This window comes from Hyaena hyaena, unplaced genomic scaffold (assembly GCF_003009895.1).
Source record: "Hyaena hyaena isolate Hyena2069 unplaced genomic scaffold, ASM300989v1 scaffold_5, whole genome shotgun sequence".
In the NCBI taxonomy this organism is placed as follows: Eukaryota; Metazoa; Chordata; class Mammalia; order Carnivora; family Hyaenidae; genus Hyaena; species Hyaena hyaena.
Genome location: NW_024080637.1, coordinates 3,986,525 through 4,010,529, shown reverse-complemented (window position 1 = coordinate 4,010,529; position 24,005 = coordinate 3,986,525). Strand labels below are relative to the sequence as shown.

The 24,005-nt window shown below is 44.1% G+C and overlaps 1 protein-coding gene across 1 annotated transcript in view; it reads right to left on the bottom strand.

Annotated features, from left to right (window-relative positions):
- The window catches only part of DAB1 (DAB adaptor protein 1), a 282,513-nt gene that overhangs the window by 94,870 nt on the left and 163,638 nt on the right, over positions 1-24,005 (bottom strand). The window lies entirely within an intron of this gene.

Here is a 24,005-nt window from a genome sequence, read left to right as displayed (position 1 = left end):
TAGGCCGATGCATGTGTATATGGATACATTAATATAAGAAGAATAAACAATGATTTATTTTTTCAGCTGTGGAAATGAAAATTTATAAACACTGCTTGATATACTGTATGCTCTAAAACCTATGGCCTCATCTATTAAAATGGGCTACATGAAACCTTGAAAGCTCAGTGGCTTATTACCACACAGGTTCATCTTTGATTCAAGCTGCATGTCCCACCTGAACTTGGGGTGTGGGGGGTGGGGCTCTGATGCAGAGTCACGCAGGGCTCACTTCCACATCCCAACCCGTAGCCTTACAGTTGTCAAGGCAGAAGAAATAACTGGAGGCTTGCATCTGGCACTTGTGAGCTTGGCCTAGAAGTGATGTCGCGTCAGTTCACGGCCAGACGCAGGCACATGGTTCCGTAGGAGCTAGAGATACAGAGGAGCCATGGCCATGAGGTGGGTAGCACATGTTCTTCTATACCTGGAGATCCCAGAACACCTCAACGTCATGACAACCACTAATGCTTTCACATGCTCTAGGTTTTAAGAAATGTCACCAAATGACTTTAAGTTCATCACTGTCTAGTTTTTATTTATCCAAGACATGGTTAACTACCAAGTGGAGCTTTTCTTGAATAAATTGTAGAATATGACTTCAAGGAGTTGATATAACTCCAACCTATAAAGAATTCCATTTGGTTACCCTTTACAACTTATTAAAAGTAAATATAGCTTCTTTCAGGGTTTGGGACACAATGGCTCACATCTAATTCAGTCTACTTGGTGCCAGTGTGGTTGCTCCTTTGTAACATCTAATCCTTACAACAACCATGCAGGACAATACTATAATCTTAGTTTTTAAAATGAAGAAATTGAGACTCCAGAGGACTGAAACCCTTGACCAAAGTCACATGAATCATAAGGATTCATCTGGAATTGGAACTCAGTCTATCAGAAAAGAACTCACAGGACCCATGGTCATCTCACTGGAGCCCAGTGTGTCTGGAGGAGAATCATGTGATTTGCTGGGAAAGATCCTTTTACTGTCCCTTTGACCTCGACCATACTATAAAAACATTTTATAAGCCACAGTGGAAAAAAAATTCAAATGGCATCTTATAAAAAGACTGATTTATCACAGATAAATTATGGCTTGTTCCTTGTTTATTTATTTATTTATTTTTTTAAATGTTTTATTTATTTCTAGGAGAGAGAGAGACAGCATGAACAGGGGAGGGTCAGAGAGAGAGGGAGTCACAGACTGACACAGGCTCCAGGCTCCGAGCTGGCAGTCAGCAGAGAGCCCGACGCGGAGCCCGAACCCACGAACCGCGAGATCATGACCTAAGCGAAAGTCGGACGCTTAACCGACTAAGCCACCCAGGCGCCCTGGCTTGTTCCTTATTTAAAGATGTGGGAAGAAAAATGGAGGATCACAAATTGGGATGTTCTATCACACACTGAGCAATCATGGGGCCCATTCAGGAAACCAAAATAATAATCAACAACTGGGGCAATTCTTAGGCTTATATACTAAATATATCTAGTGTTGCCTGCCCTGAGGCCCATATTATTGAGAAAGAAAAAAAGGACACACTCTAACTCTACCTTATAGATAACTCACATGGTAAAATTACCTTTAGGCTAAATGTTCCTTAACAAGGACAGAAGGATAGATGCGGGTATTTTCGCCCCTCCACTATTACTCAGTTGCATGGACTAGGACAATTATTTTATTTCTCATAGTTGAAGTATCCTCCTCTCTAAAACTGGGTTGAAATTTAGGGTAGAATAATGGTTATGACTGACAACTCTGGGGCCAGACCAGCATTTAAAAAATGGGAGTCACTGGTTCATCCATTTACTCAACTGATAAATATTCACTGAGGACCTCATAAGGGCCAAAGCTGTTGGGTGGATACAACTATGAATAAAAAAACAAACACAGTCCTTGTGCTCATGGCGTTTGTAAGACATATTATTTGTTATCTCCAAGCCTTGGTTTTACCATCTGTAAATTGAAAATAGGGTTGTTGTAGGGATTGAAAGAAATGACGCATAGGTCGCTTATTAGCATGATGTCTAAGAAAAACTGAGTGCTCAGTAAGTGTCAGCTGCTATTGTTAGTAATAATAGTAGCAGCAGGGGTAATAGCAATTAGCTCAGTTGTCTAGAACACTATGTTTTTTGAATGATACATGAAAAAATGTTAATACAGTGGGTTGGATACTACAGAGGTAGTTTTTCATAAGAAATTCATCTACCTATCAACATTTATTTATTCATCCTTACTAGTTCCGGGGGTCTAGAATAGGAAGAATTTTGGTGGACCCTAAAGATATTTAAGACTTGGCCCTTAGGGTGCCTGGGTGGCTCAGTCAGTTAAGCATCCTACTTCGGTTCAGGTCATGATCTCACGGTTTGTGAGTTCAAGGCCCACATTGGGCTCTGTGCTGACAGCTCAGAGCCTGGAGCCTGCTTCCGATTCTGTGTCTCCCTCTCTCTCTCTGTTCCACACCCACTCATGCTCTGTCTCTCTCTCTAAAAAATAAATAAACATCAAAAAAAAAAAAAAAGAAAGAAAGAAAAAAGACTCGCCCTCTTCCAAGCAGGTGGCAGCCTAAGGGGAAAAGGGGCTAAAACGAGCCAATACAACATAAACTCTGACACAGGTGCATTATACATGCAAAACCTGGTCCGTAAATAGTTTTCAAAAGCTGCTACACACACTGAGTTAGAAGGAAAGGGACTTTCCTACAGAGTGGAACAGGTTCCAAAGACATCATGGGGGGCTGGAATGGGATGGGCTTTGAATCTAATTCCGTACTTCAATTGGTAAATCGAAGGCAGATACAGTTCAAGGTAGAGGAATGACATAAGCAAAATATACAGACCTGGCACGTGTCTTGACTGGATTACACAAAGATTTTTCCAGCTGATAGTGAATGACAAAGTAGGAAAGCCTGTGTTTGCTGGTGAGAGAGTTTTAAACCAGTCCTTCATAAACAATAAAAGGTCACTGGTCAAGAGGTAGATTTGCAGGCCCTGGAGCCAGACCACCTGGGTTCAATAGGGTCTTGGGCATGCTGTTTAACCCCTCTGAACCTAAGTTTCCTCATGAAAACAGAAGCAACCTCACCAGGCTATCATGAAGATGAGGTAACATATGTACTTGGATGACACCTGCCACAAAGAAGGTGCTACATTATTGTTGTTATTGTTGTTATTTTTCAGATGTTAGCACATAGCCAGAGACATTTGGCTACTCAACAAAATCAACAAAATCGGACACCTAGCTACATTGTTCATTTATTCTTCTATTTATTTAGCAGCACTGACTGCTTTGTCTAGGTGCTGGGGAAGACAAAGGTAATATACCATGGGCTCCATCCTTAGGTTGCTGAGACATGCAGACAATGGTACTAGGCACGGACCAAAGTATAATAGAGGTGCTGTGCTGTATGGACTCACCATGCTGCAGACTGCAAGCCAATCCTCCTTGCAGAGGGGTTAACATGTGACAAAAATACTACCTGAAAAATCACTGAAACATGATATATTCAAGGAATAACATGGCACAAGGGAGCGAGTGTCCAATTCTGCCTGGCAGAAGCAGGTGCTTTGTGTAAGAAGATTTGGTTTGACTGGGATTTGCAAGATGAGTAAGAGTTTGCCAAGCCGGGCTGGGGATGAGGGTGAGTATGGAGGGCACCCAGGCTGAATCTCAGAGTCCCAGGGAATGGCACAAGTAGGCATGGGCTGAAAGATACCATCGGGGGGTGGGGGGTGGGGTGAAAGTTAGGGGGTGAGGCTGGAGAGAAAAGCAGAATGTAGAACATAGATCATAAACTATAAAATAACATTCAGCCCCTAGGATAGGCCAGACACGGCTCAAACTTTAATCGTCCCAACTTCTCCACGGGGGAGACACTATTAGCTGCACTGTTTCCAGAGGTGGGCACTGTTAAAGGTGGTCAGCAGCAGAGTCAAGAGTGGCAAAGCCTCCCTCCACATCTGCTTGCCAGGCCGGACACCATTATCCTCACGCTTGCCATAGCACAGGGTTTGACTTCACCCAGGGACTTGTGTGCCGCTTACCACGTCAGACTCAACACAGCCTATATCTGAGCAGGACTGAAAACCAACAGTCAACTCTTTTTTGAATCTCTTTTATACACTGGCTTTCTAGCAACTGTCCCCTCCTTTAGTGATGTAATTACTTTGGTATTTGAAAACCAGTAACAAATTAAGGGAGCTACATAATCAACTGTTACATTAATTAGTCACCCTTTGTTGAAAGGCAAACATCCTGTTAAATGTGTGAGTTAATAATGACTTCTGCATCAATTCTCAGTTTTGCACATTCGCAAAGCCTCAACTTTAGTCCCTGATGTGCAAACCTCTTTGTCTCTCCCGATAGCTATCTGAACCAAGTCCAATCATCTCCGGGCAGCCTCAAGTTCCAACAAAGAGGCCTGGATTCTGGCAGAACCATTGAAATACAAAGAATGCCATAGATTCAGATAAGCAATGCATGCTCGGGGCTATAGCCATGCTGTCTATTCACCCATCCATCCACTCATTCCTCTACCCCTTGCATGTGGATTGCACACCTACTCTACACCAGTCACCGAACAGGGTACTAGGGGTACAGACGTGAAAATAAGAGCTGACATTCAATGAGTATTTTCTATGTGCCAGGCATCCTTCTATGGTTCTGCTTATTTAATTCCCATAACAACTCTCTGAGATAGGCAGACTGAGGCACAGAGAACTTAATTGCTTACGCAAAGCCACCGAGCTAGTATGAGATTTGAATCCAGGCTGTGTGGCTCCAGAGCCAGTTCTTTTCATTGTTATGCCACACTGCCGACTATTTCAGAGATAAACAAACAAGGGCCCCTGCTCTTAGAGAGCTCGGCATCTAGTGAGGCAACAGACATTTAATCGATCACATGCCAAAGCAGTGTGTTCTCTGTAGGGACAGAAGCATGCCTGTAGGGACAGAAAACCGTGGCCAGAGATCTTCCCATCAGGGGTGATTCTCTCTCTCTCTCTCTCTCTCTCTCTCTCTCTCTCGGCCTCCCCCTACCCCTTTTCTCTTTCCCACTCTCTTCCATTACAAACAATTTCCACACGCCTGGCTAAGAGCAGAATCCAAGCCACGTTATTTCAGTAACAAAGCTCAAAGCATGTTAAGATGGCTTGAGCTAAGCTTAAACTCTTGAGAAGGGCTACAGACACCATCCGGTGGTGATATTTTAGGAATATTACTGTGAAATAAGCTACAGTGCTGTCTTCATTATATTAATGCACTGTAATGATTCCATTCTGTAAATAGTGTTTGGAATTGACTGACACGATACCAAATTTGCACTTGCATGCATAATGCTAGTATTTTATTATTAAACTGAGCTCATGGATTGAGTGCCGGGATTTAAAACAAACAAAAATCTATAATTACAGCATGCGAATTTTTCCAATTGCCATTGCCTGTTTGACTATTTTCATTGAGAAGGCTTTTATTCCCCTCTTTTCAGAGCCCTTCTTGCTTCCAGTGGATGCCAATGACACAAAGTACAGGATATCATGAAGTTGCAAAGTTCAGGGGATTCTTCTATTTTAAGTGGGGGAAAAATGGGTTTCATCTCCTGAAGAGTTAATTTATTCATGTAAATGGATTTTTAACTACATATTCACATGTGTTTAGAGGCCAGAGTATGCGGCAGCCCTGGTGGAAACCAGGTGTCAGCTCAGTAACTTTCTGTCTGGTGCCCAAGGAAGCTTCTGAGAAGAAGCGGAAAAGGACCACAGCCTGGCTGGGAGTAAGGCAGCTCTCCTCAAAACGGCAGGACCCAAGCAGCAGAAATGAGGGTCACTGCAATTACGACTGGGCCTCAGAAGTCCACGAACCCAGGCCTTTGCAGAGAAAATGGGCAAAATTGGGCTATTTTTAGTTCTTCAGGCTCTGCCTAATACTGAATCCCTGGGTACTAACAGCTGGATGCTAACATCCAGTAAATGAGATGAGGCGCTAAAAGGGAAGAAGGATGGTCAGTTGCGGGTGGGGGGGGGGCTTAAGAAGCAAAATGAAAGGAGGCACAGGAGGGGGAGGACTCCCTGTGGTGAGGAGGTTGGACTGGAAGACTGTGCAGTTCCCTAAATCTCCACGTGGAAAGGCCTCTCAGGCGCCTGGATGGCACAGGCTGGGTGAGGATCTCACTCATTAGCTACTACCCACCCCCTCCCCGCCCCACATCCCAAGCAAGCTGCTTAACCTCTCTGAGCTTCAGCTTTCTCATTTTAAAAATAGGGTTAGTTGTATCTTTGGGATGTGAGGATTCAAGGAGATCACCCCTTGCAAATTTCTCAGAACAGAGCCCCAGGGCAGAGTACCTTCGTGTATGGGGATTGTAGGGAGAACAGCCAAATCCTGAGACAGAGCAGGGCCAACGGCCCTGAGGGGGCTCTGTGGGGGGAGGCAGAGGACTTCCGGGGAACTGAAGGAAGGCGAGACATGCTGGGGAGGACAGAGTGAGGAGAAGAGCAAGGAAGCCACCAAAAGGCTTTAAGAAGAGAAACTGGCTCCGCCCCCCCCCCCATCTCTATCTCTGTATAAAAGAGGTTGCTGCGGCTTGATTTTGCAGAATGGATTGAAATGGATCCAGAGAGGCCAGGTAGGAAGTCCCTACAACAGTCGTCCATGGGCGATGGAGGGCTGAGATGACAGTGATGGCGGAGGAGAGAGAAAGTGATGGGTGGGCGGAGGGAAAGTGAGAGACAGGGGCAGACTCGACCACACATGTCACCATCAAACGTAGGGTCAAGTGCCTGACTCGTGCAAATGGATGAACGGTGGTTCCAGAAGCACTGCCATGAGGAGTGAGAAGCTGTGAATGTCCTGAACACACATTTTGGGGTCTGCAGGCTGGAAATGGCACGTAAACTAGTACTGATCTGTGATAAGTACGAAAATGGTAGTTTAGAAGCTTCTATGGCAGTGTTGATGCAACATCCAAAGTGTGCTCTGTGGCCCTGTCTTACTGTGAGCAGGGCAGGGATGAGGTGAGTCCCTGCGGAGCTCACCTGGAGAGTCCCATGTGGCAAAGAGTGGGCACTGCATTGCAGAGCCACGTCTCGGTCCTCAATGGATTGGAAAAGAACATAACTAGCCCTTTACTATACATAGTTAAGGAGGAACACCACTGTCCTTTACAGCTGACAATTTTCAAAGAACTGTTTGCTAATCTTAACACTAAGAGGGGGTGACATTACAACATGCTGTGCAGGAAACTAGGGCAGGGTAGGTTGCTATGTGAATGCATACCCTATGGTAGAGGAAAGCTGTGTGTTTCAGGGGAACTGCATGTTTTCACGCATCAGATTTATGGGGAAAGATGACGTGACAACAGAGCTCATGCGCCGCCTGTGCCTAGTGCACTTGCAGGATGGGGCTGGTGACAGTCGCACCCGGACACCCGGACTTCACGGCGTTTGTTGAGACACGAGTTAGGAAATGGTAGGAGAAGAAGGCTGAGATTCTGAGGTCATGAGCATGGGTTACAGAAAAAGCTAGGAGAGGGCTGGGGGGTGTGGGCTGCCTGTGATGGTCCGAACTGTACTGTGAGTCCTGCCAGGAGGGGTGAGCTCCGAATTGGGAGGCCAGGTCAGAGAGAAAACTGGTGGTCCACACACCAGGCCTAGATCACGTCACTGCCTGCCCTCACAAATATCTTTCCTTGATGCCTAAGCCCATCTCCTGGGACCGCCTCTAGGTCAAGTACCCTTGCAGTAAGCTTTCCCATGGGCACGCTTGAAAATGATCACAGCCATGCAGGCACGGAAGGGAAACCTCAGGGGAGAGCGAGATCCCCATCCAACTCATCAGTGTGGTTGAGGCTACCAACAGATTTGAGGTCTTTGTAGGCAAATCTGGATATTTTGCAAATTCGTTGCCTTCATCCAGCATACAACAAATACCCTAACTGATGCAAAATACCTTTATGGCAAGAACATGCTGGGAATGGGGGTGGAGTGGTATGGATTAATTGGACCCTGGAGCGAATGTAGAAAAAAATGCATTTTTCAAAAAGCAAAGCTCAAAGAGCCTAGAAAAGAACAAATCCCTTTCAAGTGCTTCTCGGTGTGTATTTTTTTCCCATCCCCTTGTTGTGCGCAGCTCCAGGGAGAGGTGGAAGCGGCCACCGTCCCCCTCAGTAGGTGCCTGTCACACTGTGTTATTACAATTCTATATTTCAATTAAAGCAATGTAGCCAATTTAAAACTTCTACCGAGCACCACTTACAATGCAGACATCTGAGGATTCAACTCACACATTTAATACCCCACTTTTTTTCCTTCTTCTCGTTTTCATGTAAATCAGGTTGAACACTGTCTTTTTTCTTCTTCCTTTAATCTAACCCTCAAAATACAACCCCAATTAAACACTGTGTGCAAGGAAGGCCTCCCAAACTCAGCGTGATCTCACTGTGTCACTTTGATTTTCCTTAAAGTTTTCTTCCTTTCTTTCCTTCCTCCCCCTATTTTCGAATTCTAATTTTTTTATTTACAGTATTTTATTTATTGAATTTTTTAATTTTATTTTTATTTATTTATGTTTTAAGTAGTTTATTGTCAAGTTGGTTTCCATATAACACCCAGCTCATCCCCACAAGTGCCCTCCTCCATGCCCATCACCCCCCCTTCCCCTCTCCCCCACCCCCATCAGCCCTCAGTTTGCTCTCAGCATTCAAGAGTCTCTCATGGTTTCCCTCCCTCCCTCTCCCCATCTATTTTTCCCCTTCTCCTTCCCCATGGTCCTTCATTAAGTTCCTCTTAATCCACCTATATGTGTAAACATATGGTAGCTGTCCTTCTCTGCCTGACTTGTTTCGCTCATCATAACACCCTCAAGTCCCATCCACGTTGCTACACATGGCCAGATTTCATTCTCATTGCCATGTAGGATTCCATTGTATAGATAAACCACATCTTCTTGATCCTCACATCAGTTGATGTAAACTTAGGCTCTTTTGATGTTTTGGCTGTTGAGAGTGCTGCTATGAACATTGGGACACATGTTCCCCTGTGCATCAGCACTCCTGTATCCCTTGGGTGAATTCCTAGCACTGCTATTGCTGGGTCATAGGGGAGTTCTATTGTTAATTTTTTAAGGAGTCTCCATGCTGTTTTCCAGAGGGGCTGCACCAGTTTACATTCCCACCAACAGTGTAGGAGGGTGCCCGTTTCTCCACATCCTCATCAGCATCTATACTCTCCTGATTCGTTCATTTTAGCCACTCTGACCAGCGTGAGGTGGTATCTCACAGAAGAAAACCAAAACGGGAGGCCTCACCATCCAAGACTTTAGCCTCTACTACAAAGCTGTCATCATCAAGACAGTATGGTATTGGTAGAAAAACAGACATAGATCAATGGAACAGAATAGAGAACTCAGAATTGGACCCACAAATGTATGGCCAACTAATCCCGACAAAGTGGGAAAGAGTATCCAATGGAAAAAAGACAGCCTCTTTAACAGATGGCACTGGGAGAACTGGACAGCAACATGCAGAAGAATGAAACTACATCATTTTCTCACACCATGCACAAAAATAAACTCAAAATGGATAAAGGACCTGAATGTGAGACAGGAAACCATCAAAACCCTAGAGGAGAAAGCAGGAAACAACCTCCTTGACCTCCACCGCAGCAATTTCTTACTTGACACATCCCCAAAGGGAAGGGAATCAAGAGCAAAAATGAACTATTGGGACCTCATCAAGATAAAAAGCTTCTGCACAGCAAAGGAAACAATCAATAAACTAATAGGCACCTGACAGAATGGGAAAAGAGAGTTGCAAATGACATATCAGATAAAGGGCTAGTATCCAAAATCTATAAGGAACTCACCAAACTTCACACCCAAAAAACAAATAATCCAGTGAAGAAATGGGCAGAAGATACGAACAGACACTTCTCCAAAGAGGACATCCAGATGGCCAACAGACACATGAAACCATGCTCAGCATCCCTCATCATCAGGGAAATACAAATCAAAACCACACTGAGATATGTATTCTAATTTTTAAGAGTGATCTGAATTCCTCCCAGGGCACACATGGGACATGGAGTCCAGCAGGCTCAGGTCCTACTCCTTATGCTCCTATTTGACTGGCTTGGGGGAGAAGAGCCTTGGTGTGGACCTGGGACCCGGAAGTGAATCCAGGCTGAGATGCTTCCTAATTTGGGTGGCCTCAGGCAGATCTCTTAACCACTTTAGCCTCTGCACCCTGCTCTGCCAAATCCAAAGACTGGAAGCTGTGTGCTGGCCTGTCATGTCTTCTGCGGCACCTAGTAGGCTCTCACTTCCTATTACAACTCCCCTCCCCTACTTTTAGGCAACAGTCATCACATTGAGTTAACCTTTTCTTCTCTCTCTCTCTTTTTTTTTTTTTTTAGTGTTCTTATTTATTTTTTGAGACAGAGAGAGACTGAGCCAGGGCAGGAAATGGGCAGAGAGAGAGAGAGAGAGAGAGAGGGAGACACAGAATTGGAAGCAGGCTCCAGGCTTTGAGCTGTCAGCACAGAGCCCGAAGTGGGGCTCGAATTCATGGACCATGAGATCATGACCTGAGCCAAAGTCGGACGCTTAGCGAACTGAGCCACCCACGTACCCCTGAGTTAACGTTCTGTTTTCTAAAACAGAAATAAGATCTTAAATGACACAGAGAGAGTCTGCTATTTTATTTGATGTCTGGAAATCTCTCTTCCCGTTCACTTATTTTCCCCCAGCACTCTCTCTTTGTAGGGAACCTTTGGGAGGAATTTTTAGCTCCTTTAATCTCAACAAGACACAGGCTCATTAAGTCCATCTCTACATGGGGGTTGGGAGGAGCGAGTGTTCTGTTTGCCCAATTTAAATGCCTCATCACAAATTTTAGGTCATTTCCCCAGTTCCACTGGGTGTATGGTTCTTTTATAAGCAACAAGCATAACCCACCTTTGATGTATGTGGGTCTGGATCGGTCCCAAAGCCATCCAGTTGGCAGGGTGGAGCTTCCTCTCTGTTGCTTGTCTAGGGAGGGCCACGAAGGATTAGAGATCACAAAATTTGAATTTTCACTTACACCTTATTAGACTTTCAAAGATATGAAACTGCTTGAGACATACAGAGTAGCTCCCTTTCCACTGGATCGTCAAAAATGTGGGTACATTTAAAGGTGTAATGTTAATAAAAGAATAAATAGGTGTATTCACTCATGTCTCATTTTCTGAGGACCTTTTCTGTGTCCAACGTGATGGAAATCAAGATGGGTAAGACCTGTTCTCCTTCTCAAGATGCACAGATCAACAGAGGGACAGAACCAGGTAAATGTGGGTATTCATTATAAAGCAATAAATAAAAACAGAAAGCAGGGCAGAGAACAGAGGAAGAATGATCAATGCCATTGGAGTCTCAGGGGAGCAGGGTTCTACCTACACAGAGGTGGTCAGGCTGTCATGAAGGCTTGAAAGGATTTTAGGCACCATCTTTTCTGTGGTCCCTAATTTACAGATAGAGTGATTTCATTGGAAGGGGAGTTGAAAATGTAAGGAAGAGAAGCAGCTTTGCAATGTGGAAATTCTAAGTATACTGTAGCCACTGCTTTTTCCTCACCATTGTGGTCACTGTCATACTTCTATGAATACATATTATAAATATTCACTAAAATTTTGAGGAATTGAAATGTACCAGAATCCCCTCCCTTCCCCCAAATATGCTGGGCGCTGTGTTTGGTGCTACACGTGGACTCACTCAACCCTCCTTGCAACAAGCCTAGGAGGAAGACACTGTTATTTTTCACACACTCCTAATGGGGAAGGGGAAAAAGGACCTGGCACCTAGTAGGTGTTCCTCAGGTTTGAATATGGTTGGATATGAATAAATACGAAGGTGAATCCTAGCCCATTAAATGATTTCTAAATACAATCTGCCGTGCTTCTGAAATCAATAGCCCCAGGTGTCATTTAAATGTTCACAAGCTTTCAAATCATTGATGGATCAATGTATATTAACTCCCAGGGAGGCGGAAATTTACTGCTTCCCTCATCAGATGGGCCATGGGGATAGGGCAAGGCCTGAGATTATAAAAGTTACTTTGTGACACATGGAGCGTAATTCCAAATTCTGTGTTTAGGCTGACCTCAAGGTTAGTTGGCACATGAACATTTTTACGTTAATGAGCTCTCAGTACAATGGCCACATGTGTCCACTCACTTACCACCTGTTTATAGAGCATCCGCTCTGTCCCAGGGTCAGTGCTCTGCTAGGGATGACAAAAAAATATGAATGAGTCCCTGCCACCATTTCCAAATAAAAACTAGGCTAACCTCTTCAAGAGAAGCGAGTGTTCTAATGGGACAGACTCTTCTAAGCTGGAGCTCATCCTGGAGAACTGGAGCTCTGTCCTGCTCAGAGCCATCAATAACCTACTTCTAGTGATGTCTACTGCTTTTCTGAAAGGAACTAGATCCGATTCTCAGATCCATCACCAATGGGTTTTGTAACTCTGGGCTTAACTCTCTAGCCGCTGTCAGCCTCTGTTTCCTTTTGTTTAAACTAAGGAGTTGAATTCATTCAGTAACAGCTAAGTAAGGTTCCTTCCAGTTTTGCAGTTCTACACCACTGTAGTGTTTACACCTCTAGAGAAGATTTCATTCGTTCACTCCAGATGCATACTTATGTCAGGAAGTGGGCAAGGACACACAGGTTCATGACACACAGTTCCCGCCCTCCCATCCAAGACTCATAACGCAGCGTGAAGCGTGTAATAACAACAGTGACAACGATCATTCACGTCTACTGAGTGCTTCCTATGAACTAAGTACTTGATGGATACTCTTTCATTGTTACCTCCACATAACCCTATGCTATAAGCACTGTAGCTATGCCCACTTAGGGGTGAGGAGGTCTCGGGAGATCGAGCAGTTGTCTCAAATCACACCTTAGAAAGCTGGGATCCCATGCCTGCCCTGGTCTTGATTACGATGCTACCTCCCCCTGCCCCTGCCACGGTCTTGACGAAAGGGCAGAAGTGTAGGCGATACAGAGAAGATGCATGGAATAAGAGAAAGAGACGTTCAGATACAGGGCATGGGAGAAGGAAGCCTAGTCATTGGAGCTGTAATCTTAGCAGGTTTTGGAGACAGGAGCTGTCTGCCCCAAATCTGAGATCAGAGAGCTTTAGCTGAGAAAGATGGAGAGAAATAGAATTGTGAACAAGAGGCAGGAAAAGCTGATCAATCTGAATCCTGAGCCTCACAGAGAGCTGGTGACATAGTCCTTGTTACCCCATCAGGGCTGGGATGCAGCCACCACTGTGTCACCTCTATCAGTTTCCACCTGTGAGTGCAAGTACCTACCAACACTCATCCACCCTCTACACTCTTCCCTCCCATGTTCTCTCCATGCCTTCTTCTATAGTTAAGTCCTGGCTGAAGTGTTCCCTCCTCAAAGACCTGTCCCGAGCCCTCCTATCTAATTTTGCAATCCCTGCCAGTCATTCTCTATCACAATGTTCTGAATTTAGAAAAATAATCATAGTACTTATCACTATCTGAAATTATTTATTTACTTACATGGTTATTGCCTGACTCTCCCACTAAAACAGAAGGTAATAAGGGTCATGGCCTCATCTGTCTTATTCACTCAGGGATGAATCCTCAGTGCTTGTTGTGGGGGATCAATAAGTAGTTGTTGAATACAGATATGATGGGATCGTCTCCACCCTGAATTTAGGATACATTTGTGGTGAGGCTGGGTTCGATGATCAGGAGTCAAAAAACTTAAATTCTGATCCAGGCTCTGAAATGCTCTACATGTACAACCTCTACTTCTGAAACTTCAGTGTCTGCCAAGTAAGGGTAATAATACTCCCATGAAACACTTAGGGATAAATTCAAAGCTTCCAACACATTAAAGTCTGATGTCATTATGACACTCTTACTGTCATGCTTTCTTTCATCCTAGGGGCTCAGGTAGAAAATAGGGCTATCTGTTTAAGTTCAGCATTCCTTCCCACTTGTCTAGAAGTCTGCTTTCAGTCTAGGAGATGAAGCAGAGATAAGCCTCTGGGAACGGTGTCAGACAAGAGGGCAAGAGACATGCTTCTGAGTAAGGGCTGTGGTCACCCCCACTGTGAATTTTTGGGCCAGACCATCCTGAGCCAGTTCACATCCACAAGGCTGCTTATCAAGGTCTCTGTTGTGCTCCAGGAAGGTCTTCTGTTAATGTCCGGTGGGTGAATCATTGCCAAGATGGGGTGGTCCAATGGCTGGCTGAGCAGGTCCTAATGTCATCTGCTGCCTGAGAAATATTGCTGGGCTTTCAAAGGGCAATCATGGGGATGCCTCGGTGGCTCAGTTGGTTGAGTGTTCAATTTTGGCTCAGGTCATGATCTCAAGATTCGTGAGATGGAGCCATGCGTCAGGCTCTCTAGCCCACTTTAGATCCTTGGCTCCCCTATGTCTCTGCCCCTCCCCTGCTCACGCTCTCTTTCTTTAAAAAACAAACATTAAAAAAGAAAAGAGCAATTATGACTGGAACTTCCAGGTTGAGGTAGAGGCAAGCTTGAAAAGATCTTTTTCAATAAGGTGGCCCATATTGTTTCTTCAATTTCTTGTAAGCTCAAGGCGCCAGTCAGAGGCTCCTCCTGAATTCCATTGCATGTGAGAGCTCTCATGCCAGCTGTGTGCCAAATGCTTTACAATACGCACCACCCAAAGAAGCCACACAGGATCAGTGTATGGAAATGTACAAATAGTATCAAAAAATACATTGTTTTGTTCGCTCATTCATTCAATTAGCAAACATGAGCTTGCACCAACAATGGTCCAGGCACCATGCTAGACAACAGGGTTAGAAGGATGAAAAAATATGGTTTCAGAGCTTAAGAAAACCACATTCCAGAAAGGACAACAAATACACATTTGGACAATAAGAATACACTTGTAAATGAACGCTGAAGACAGAAGTGTGAAGCACTAGGGACGTTACAAGACAGAACGACAGTAGTGTCAGATCCAAGCATGAAGAATGTGCTACCGTGTGAGCAGGGATGAGGAGGAAGGAAATGGATTGAGGCTCCTGGCCTGTCAGGTACCAAGGCTGGATGACAGGTTAATTTAGAGCGATGGGCTGTAGAGATGACCTGTTTCACAGCCCAGCTCTGTCACTTACTGCCTGGGTAAGTCACTTTACCTTTTTTTTTTTTTTTTTGGTTTCAGTTTTCACACATGTCAAGTGAGTGCTTAATAAAAATTGGCCATTATTGTTCTGGATAGGCTACCCTAATAATACTCTTTAAAAAACCCTACAAGGTAGGTATTATTATCTCCATTTTAAGGTAAGGTAATTGAGGATCAAAGAGTTCAAGCTGACCTAAATCATGTGGTCACCTGATGGCATTTATTGTGCATCTACTATGAGCACGGATCATGCTCCATGACCTCCATGATTTACACTGAGCCCGTCCAACCACCTCATGATGTGGCTACAATCACTAACCCTACTTTTCAAATATGAGGAAACCGAGGTACCAAGAAACAACCTTACTTTTTAGATGAGGGGTCTCGAATCTAGAGTAGGGGTTGGCAAACTTCCTCTCTAGAGGGCCAGACAGTTCCTATTTTCAGTTTTGTGGGCCACACCGTGTCTGCTCCAACTGTTCAGGTCTGTCACTGCAGTGTGAACGCAGCCAGAGAGCACACGTAAACCCATCAGTGGGACTGTGTGGTAGTGATCTTTTATTTATGGATAACGATATTCAGATTTCATGTTTTCACACATCATGACATGTTATTTCTTTTATTTGTTTCTCCACCGCTAAAAAAAGGTAAAAGCTTCTTGTAGCTTGGGACTCTATAAAAACAGGCAGTGGGTAGGATTCAGCCTACGGGCCACTGTAGTTCCAGGACTCTGGCTCTAGCTCTGGGAGGTGAGCCTCTTTGGCTTCATTGCAGAGCCCCACCCATAGGGACAGAACACAGACTCAAATCCAAACTTCTCGCATTCCAAAGCACATGCTCTTTCTCATAAATGCAACCACTCATGATGAGTATTTGAGGAGGAAGGCGAGAGAATTCAGAATGCAAACGCTCCCAAGAGTGGATTTCAACTAGAGGCTGGAACACTTCCCTGCTGCTTTGGGTGATGTCCTGGAGTCACGGTAAGGAGGATTTTCTATGGAAACTGACCTGGTCTCCTTGCCTTGGTGATCCTTGCTTAAATTCCCTTCCCTGACCAAAATATGAATGCAGGACTGAGGGCCACTCACTGTGTTCTCATGTAGCCTCCCAGCCCTTCAGGATTTGGGATTTCAGACACATCAACTTTATAGACAGAAATTGTTAACAGACCGCTACAGATGTACAAGAAGACTGAATAAATACTGTTTACGAAGGTACATCTCTTTTATTAGGCTCAGATTCTTAATGAATGAATGGAATGCAGATAATGCTATTTTCTCCTTTGCTGCATCTTCTAGTTCAGTTACTGTAATTGAATAGATTCTTAAGAGGGGGCTGGCAAAGAAACCTCCTTGGGAATGTAATGGAATCAACTGGAAAAGCTTTTGCTTTCTCCTAAAGAGAAGCTCCATTTGTGTTAAAAAAAAAAAAAAAAAAAAAAAAAAAGAAGAAGAAAGAAAGAAAAAAAAGGGAAAGGAAAAGAAAAAAAAAAAAAAAGCAAACCCAGATTGCAGGTCTGTAATCAGTTTTCAAATTACAGAAGATGTTGTCCTTTGTTGCGAAATGGGGCTCTGACAAGAAGTCAATCAGGTGTATTTGCTGCATCGATTAGCACTTCAGTAGTGGAGGGAGAGGGCGAGCCTTTACCCAGGGCCAACTCTCAAGGGAGCAGATAAACTCCTACACTCGCAGGCATCCACTCCACTCAGATAGTTTGCTCTGTTTACTCTCCCAAAGCAATCAGAAGATTCACTGAGGTCCTCCATGTTTGAGAAGAGGCTGAGAGCCCTTCTGTTGGGAGTGAGACTCAAATCACAATAAGGTAAATTAGAGCTGCAAAACTCAGTAGATACAACAGAAGCTTCTGAGTCCAGACCATCTGGGTTCCATTTTTGGCTCTTCCACTTACTGACCACCATGTTGCTTAGCTTTTTTTTTTTCCCACCTATAAAGTGTATATAATAAAATTATGTGATAGAGTCATTAGCAGAATTATATATGATAAATGCATGGAAAGTACCTAACAAATGGGATGCCTGGGTGGCTCAGTTGGTTGAGCGTCTGACTTTGGCTCAGGTCATGACCTCATGGTTTATGAGTGTGAGTCCCACATCAGGCTTTCTGCTGTCAGCCTGTCAGTGTAGAGCCCACTTTGGATGCTCTGTCCACCCCTCTCCGCCTCTCCTCGACTCACGCTCGCCCCCAAATTAATAAATATTTTTTAAAAAGTACCTAACCAAGAAACATGTCTGAAATAGACAGACAACATCATCCTCAGCACACCCATCGGCAGTATCAGCCTAGCCCCATTCTGTGGCTCACCGAAAATGCTAGGCAGAAACGAATGCAGGAGATAATACATCTACTGCAACACAACACTTGCTAACAGTAAGAGCAGAGAACGGTGGTCAGAGAGGAGGGTTCAGAGCAGACAGACGCAGGGTCCAGTCCTAGCTAGGCTACTTACAAACTATGCATCTTTGGGCAGGTTATATAGGCAAAGACCTATATATATATATATATGTGTGTGTGTGTGTGTGTGTGTGTGTGTGTGTATTTTTTTCCTCTTTTATTTCCCAGGTAGTCACTAGCCACGTGTGGTTTTTGAGCACTTGAAAGGTATCTGGTGTGACTGAGGAACTGAGCTCTTAAGTTTTATTAAATTTTAACTAATTAACATTTAAATCTAAATAGGTACCTGTGCTAAAGGCTACTCTATTGGACAGAACAGTCCTAGAAGGAGAATCTTAAACTTCTGGGCCTCCAGGAAGCAAAGATAAGGGTTTCAGTCAGGCTGGGCATGAAAGTCCACGTCGGCTAGGGGTCTTCTCTGAGCTGGCCTCTTCAAAGTGCATGGAGTCTGACTGTGGAAAGCCTGGCCTTGCTTTGGGTGATAAGGGTGTGGGCATTTCCCAAATGGTTAAAGAGACTGTAAGGTAGGGGTATGAATTTGGGCTGGGTGGAAGCTCCTCTTTAAAAAGCTCGATGACCAAACCAATGAGGAGGCCTCAGTGGACCACAGAAAGAGTGTTAGCGGGAAAGAGGTGACACAGAAACAAGAGTTCCTGCCTCCAGAGCTCAGCTGTTCTGTAGGGTTCTAGCCTTTCTCCCCTCACTCGTCCATGATCTCATGGATCATGAACATGTCAAGGACATGTGTATCTACTGTTCCCACAGCTCAGCAGACTATGTGCAAAAATTGTTTAGGGATGTGTTCTTCATCTTGGAGGGCTGGGCCCTTGTAGACAGACAGCTCAGATGACACACCGGGGCCCTCACAGGGTTCTTCAGTCACACTGCATCCATCAATGACAGGCTCCTCTGGAGGCTATTCCAAAAACTGCCCTCATCTTACAAGTGGCCAAATGGATGCCTGCAGAAGCAAAGGGGGACACCTCAGTGTCTCGCTCATTCAACAAGGATACAGGGAGTCCAAGGATAAAAATGGTTGCTGGGGCCAATATTCTGTCTCACAGACCGAAGTGATGGTTACAAAGCTGTGGAGGGGGAAGAGATTATAGCCTAGTGCCTTTAATACCAGACTTGCCTTGAATCTACTAAGATACCTGTAATCTTTGAAATATACAGCAAGAAGAAGTAATTAGGTGGCTTTTTACAGCTCTCTATAACTGCTATGAATTAAAAGGAACACCATGGAGAGAATTCTTTTTATGTCCTGGCATATATCTTTCGGTACAAAGCAGAACTAGCATTTATCCTGAATAGAGATCTCAGTTACTTCATCCCAGCACTGTGCAAACATCGTCCAGCCGACAGCAAAATGAGAGGCAAAGACAGCCCTGGTTCTTATAATTTGTGTCTATGTGGAAAAAGCCCAGTGATTCCTGGCTTTGACTTCTGTTTCCTCTCTATTCTCTCTCTCCAATTAAGGAAAGGAATAGGGGAGAAGATCTGTTTGGCCGAGAAAGCTGGAAATTGTGCAGTGAAAAGTAAAGGTTTCTCCATGGGAAATCGTACTGCAGTTTTACAAAGATTTCCTTTGGACTTGCAGGGACAAAGATGAGACACTCCACTAGTTGGCCATCCTTGTCATAACATCCCATGTCGTTAACATGGTGGCTAACATTTGCAGAATGCTTCAGAGCTCAATTTTTCTTTTAAGTTTGTTTATTTATTTTGAGAGACAGAGACAGTGCACATGAGCGGGGAAGGGGAGAGAGGGAGGGAGGGAGAAAATCCCAAGCAGGCTCCAAACTCAGGAACCATGAGATCATGACCTGAGCTTAAATCAAGAGTGACGCTTAACCACCTGGGCCACCCAGGCTTCCTTAGAGTTCGACGTTGAAATGAATACTTTCATTGACATCATATTGGAGTCTGAGAACCACTCTGTGAAACAGGTGTAGAGTTGTAAAATTATTTTGCTGGTTTTACAGATGGAAAACGGGAAGCTCAGAAAGGGTCGGTGTGCAAGATCACAGAGCTGGTCAGCTGAAAAGCTGCACCATGAGTTTCTACCTTTGGATCCTAAATGCCGCTTTCTTTCCAACCTGTGTAGCAATTAACAATTTTGCAAGGGATTCTGCAGTTTTCAAGGCATTTCTGACATGCAGAGTCTAATTAAATCCTTTGTGCTGCACAATATATACTAGTACCTACAATTTAAGAAAGTTCAGTTCTGTACCCTTTGTATAATCTGCCAAGGTAATACAGCTCATGAGTGGAATTGAAATTGAACTTGTATTTTCCCCCATGGACTCTTTATTGGTTCTAAGCAATGGTTCTGTTTCTAAGCTGTTTCATTTGTGTCTTCACACTGAAAATCTGTCTAAAATGTAGTCTGCATCTTCTCTGGCACTAATGATCAATGCCTCATGAAGATGGCAGGATTTTCAAGATGGCTTAGGGTAAGGGGGATGACAGGCCAGCCCTGCATGCTCTTGGTGCATTTCTCTGTGACCTGCAGCTCTGCTGGCTTGGTGGATCAGAAATCTCAGCCGAGGATGCAGCCTGGAACGATGGGGTAAACTCTAGTCCAGTGACTTTCAAGGATACTCAGTCAGTCAGGGAAAGAGCCGGTATTTATCTTTTGATACAAGGCATATAAGTAAAGGTGTATAGACAGAGAGGTAAAGGACTATATTCTGGATCTGACTCCTTCTCTAGCCCTTTTTCTAGCTAATGAGATCACCCTAATTGCAAAACAGCTGTAGAATAAAGATAGATGGCCATGGTTGAGGTCGGCAGTGGTTAGTCATCAATTGGAGTCTCTATTAAGAGTGCGGTGCTGCTATAACAACACCAACAAACATCTGAGAGTGAGTGGGAGTGCAGAGATCATATTGCAAAAAAGAAGTCCAAAGGGGCCACATTAATTCACCTTTGGACAAGACATAACATGTACTCAGGTACTAACAGATCCCAGTGGAAGGTGAAAGATTCTACCCAGGAAGGTTGCTTCATTACCTCCCTCAGCTTGGGAAAGGCTGCAAGACTAGTGGGGTTGTAGAAAAGATAAAGCTCCCTCCTTCCAGTGTCAGAACAAGGACCGATATGTGAGGTTAACACGGAGAACATGTAGTAGACAGGCTGCATGTGTAGCATGAATTGACTTTGGAATTAAAAAGATCCAGGTCCAAACCTCCCATCAGTCACCTTGGGCAAGTTTCTTTTCTTTTCTTTTTTTTTTTTTTTTTTAATGTTTATTTATTTTTGAGGGAGAGAAAGAAAGAGTGAACGGGTGAGGGGCAGAGAAAGAGAGGGAGACACAGAATCTAAAGTGGGCTCTGGGCTGTCAGCACACAGCACAGCATGGGCCTCAAGCCCATGAACCATGAGATCATGACCTGAGTCAAAGTTGGACACTTGACTGATTGAGTCATCCGGGAGCCCCTTGGGCAAGTTTCTTAATCTCTCTATGATTGGTTTCCTCATCTGTCAGATGAAAATGCTAAGGTCAGCTCAAACTCTTCAGCACTTACTGTGTGCCAGGCACTGTTCTAGGCTCCTTATATGTATGACATCATTGAAATCCTCTCAACGGCCCCGTGATGTGTGTGAGGCTTGTGAATGCTGTTATAATCATTTCCGTTACCAAATGAATAATCTAGAACAACTTGTGGAGAAGTTAAAGAGTGTGGGCTGGAGAACATAGCTGGAAATACCTTCCATGTAGTATTGTTTCGAAGACAGAAGTTAGTACATGTAGGGAGTAGATAGCTGGTGCAAATGGAAGCCCAGTATCAGACAGCTTCAACTACTACCGTCACTGATACTACCCTAATGGCCAGCTACAATTCATCTAACGAGGAGGAAATACTGAGCTTCTCACTTCTTTGAATACTCTAAATATGCTGGATGGCTGCTGGTAGAGCATCTGTCTTCACCAGATCACTGTCTTTCCCAGCCTCCTAGTCCTCGAAAACTATTTACACACGGGGGCAGCCTCCTCCTAGACTCCTTCCAGCACCAACACGTGGGCCAACACGTGCTTAATCCAAACAAAGCAAGATTTATGGCGTTCCTTTATTTGAGTTGATTCCAATGTGTCAGCAGATATGAATTGCAACATAAAAGAATTACACCTGAAAGTGAAATGCAGGCCTAAGGATTCTAGTTGGTTATTATTCTTATTTTTTCTTGAATGCCAGCAGTTTCTGAAAGGCTGGATTCACTTAGCGCCTTTCCCCCACCTCCTCTTGAGCACTTAGAGACCTCTGCATCTAGGAATGCCATTCTGGCTACCTTTATTACAGACTACTTTATCAATTACCCTGACAGTTATTCATACTATACATGAATGTACTTTATAGTTGTTACATGTGCTCCGTCGACAAGGTAATAAAATGCATAATGCATCTTTCTTATCAGTAAATCCTAATGGGTGGCACAAGCCAGGTACTCCTGAAGGGGAGCCTCTAAGAAGTGTGACAGAACCAAAGGAGTTTGAATTTATATATAAACAAATTAATGGAGTCTTTAATGCAGCACGAGAAGGGGGTTCCCATAAGGAAGATTAGCAATTAGGGCAGGAAGAGGCCCATTAAATCATCTTGTTCATCCCCAACCACGTGGGCTGTTCCCTCTAGCAAAACCCCCTTCCAGGTTAAATTACCTAAGAGACTGGGATCCTGGTACAGCCCTTGGGAAACAACGGATTGCTCAATCAATCTCCCCACTCCAATTCTTTTGGTTACATGACAAGAGATTGGAAAAAGTAAACAGCAAATGAAAAGTGACGGTGTTCCAGGGAAGTCTCCTATCAGCCTCTTTTTCTCCTCTTCTTTTCTACTCTCTTTTCAGCCCTTCCAAAATCATTTGTTATCTAAGACCTGGCATACAAGATCTACCTTCTCTGGTTCTATCAGCTCTGTGTAGACACTGATGGCAAACAGAGGCTGCATGAAGGAAAGAACGTTTTTGGACAGGGGTGGGCAGCATCTGGGTCTCTGTCCTGACGTGGACAACGACTAGCTGTGTGGTCCTACAAAGGTCACCGCTCTTCTTGGAGTTTTCCTGTCTGTGAAATCCGGGTATTAGGGGTGCTTGGGTGGCTCTGTTAGTTGAGTGTCTGGCTCTTGATTTTGGCTCAGGTCATGGTCTCGCAGTTTGTCAGATCAAGCCCCACACTGGGCTCTGTGCTGGCATCACAGAGTTGGCTTGGGAGTCTTTCTCTATTTGCCTCTCCTGCTCTCTCAAAATAGGCAAATAAACTTTTTAAAAGTAAGTAAAATAAAATAAAATCAGAGCATTATTAGTTGGATACATAAGCACAGATAGTGTCTACATTTATTTATTCATTCAACTTTTTTTGTTTTGAGTGCCTACCATCTACAAGGTGTGTGCTTCGTACTGAGAACACAATGATGAAAATCCATGGTCCCTGCTCTCAAGGGTGCATAAGGTATTGGAAGGTATACTGTCACAACATAGTTACTTCTAACATATTTTTTTATTGTGCTGATATATACAAAACCTAAAAACTGCCATTTTAACCATTTTTAAATATACGGTTCAGTGGCATTAAGAGCATTTATACTGCCGTAAAGCCATCACCACCAACCATCTCCACAACTTTTTCAGTGTACCCAACTAGAAACTCTGTACTTACTGACATGTGCTCCCCATTCTCCCCAACCCTGGCCCCTGGTCACCACCATGCTACTTCCTGTCTATATGAATTTGACTACCCTTGGAAGCTCATGTAAGAGGAGTCACACAATATTTGTCACCAGCATATTTCATTTAGCTTCATATCAGCAAGGTTCATCCACGCTGTAGCATGTGTCAAGTTTCCTTCCCTTTTAAAGACTGAGTAACAGTCCATTTTATGGATATATTTTCCATAGATTGTGTATCCATTAATTCACTGAACACATCTTAATAACTATCATAGTTTTCAGGCTAATGCCTGAAAGTACAGACAAGAAATATCTAATCTAGGTTGGTAGGTTATGGAGGAATTCATGAGGAAAAGGCACCTGGGCAGAGTGGCCCAAAGGATAACTTAGAGTCAGTCAAATAAAGGAAGGAGCAAACAGTGAGTGGACTGTGGGGAGGGAGGGGAAGAAACCTCTAGGCAGAAAAATACAATAAGCCCAAAACACACTACATGTTTAAAGGCCAAGAAAGACAGGCCCAGTTTGAACTGACTGGTTGCCTTTGGTTGTGGGAGTCAGCAGGACACCAGGCTGAAAGGGGTTTACTCCCCTCCAACGGTCATGTCTATAATGCTGTTCTCTGCATGGTATCTCTGTATGATATCTCTATTTCACCAACATTGCCAGGATGGATCGATTAAATATCATCTGCTTGTTTAAGGAGAATGATTC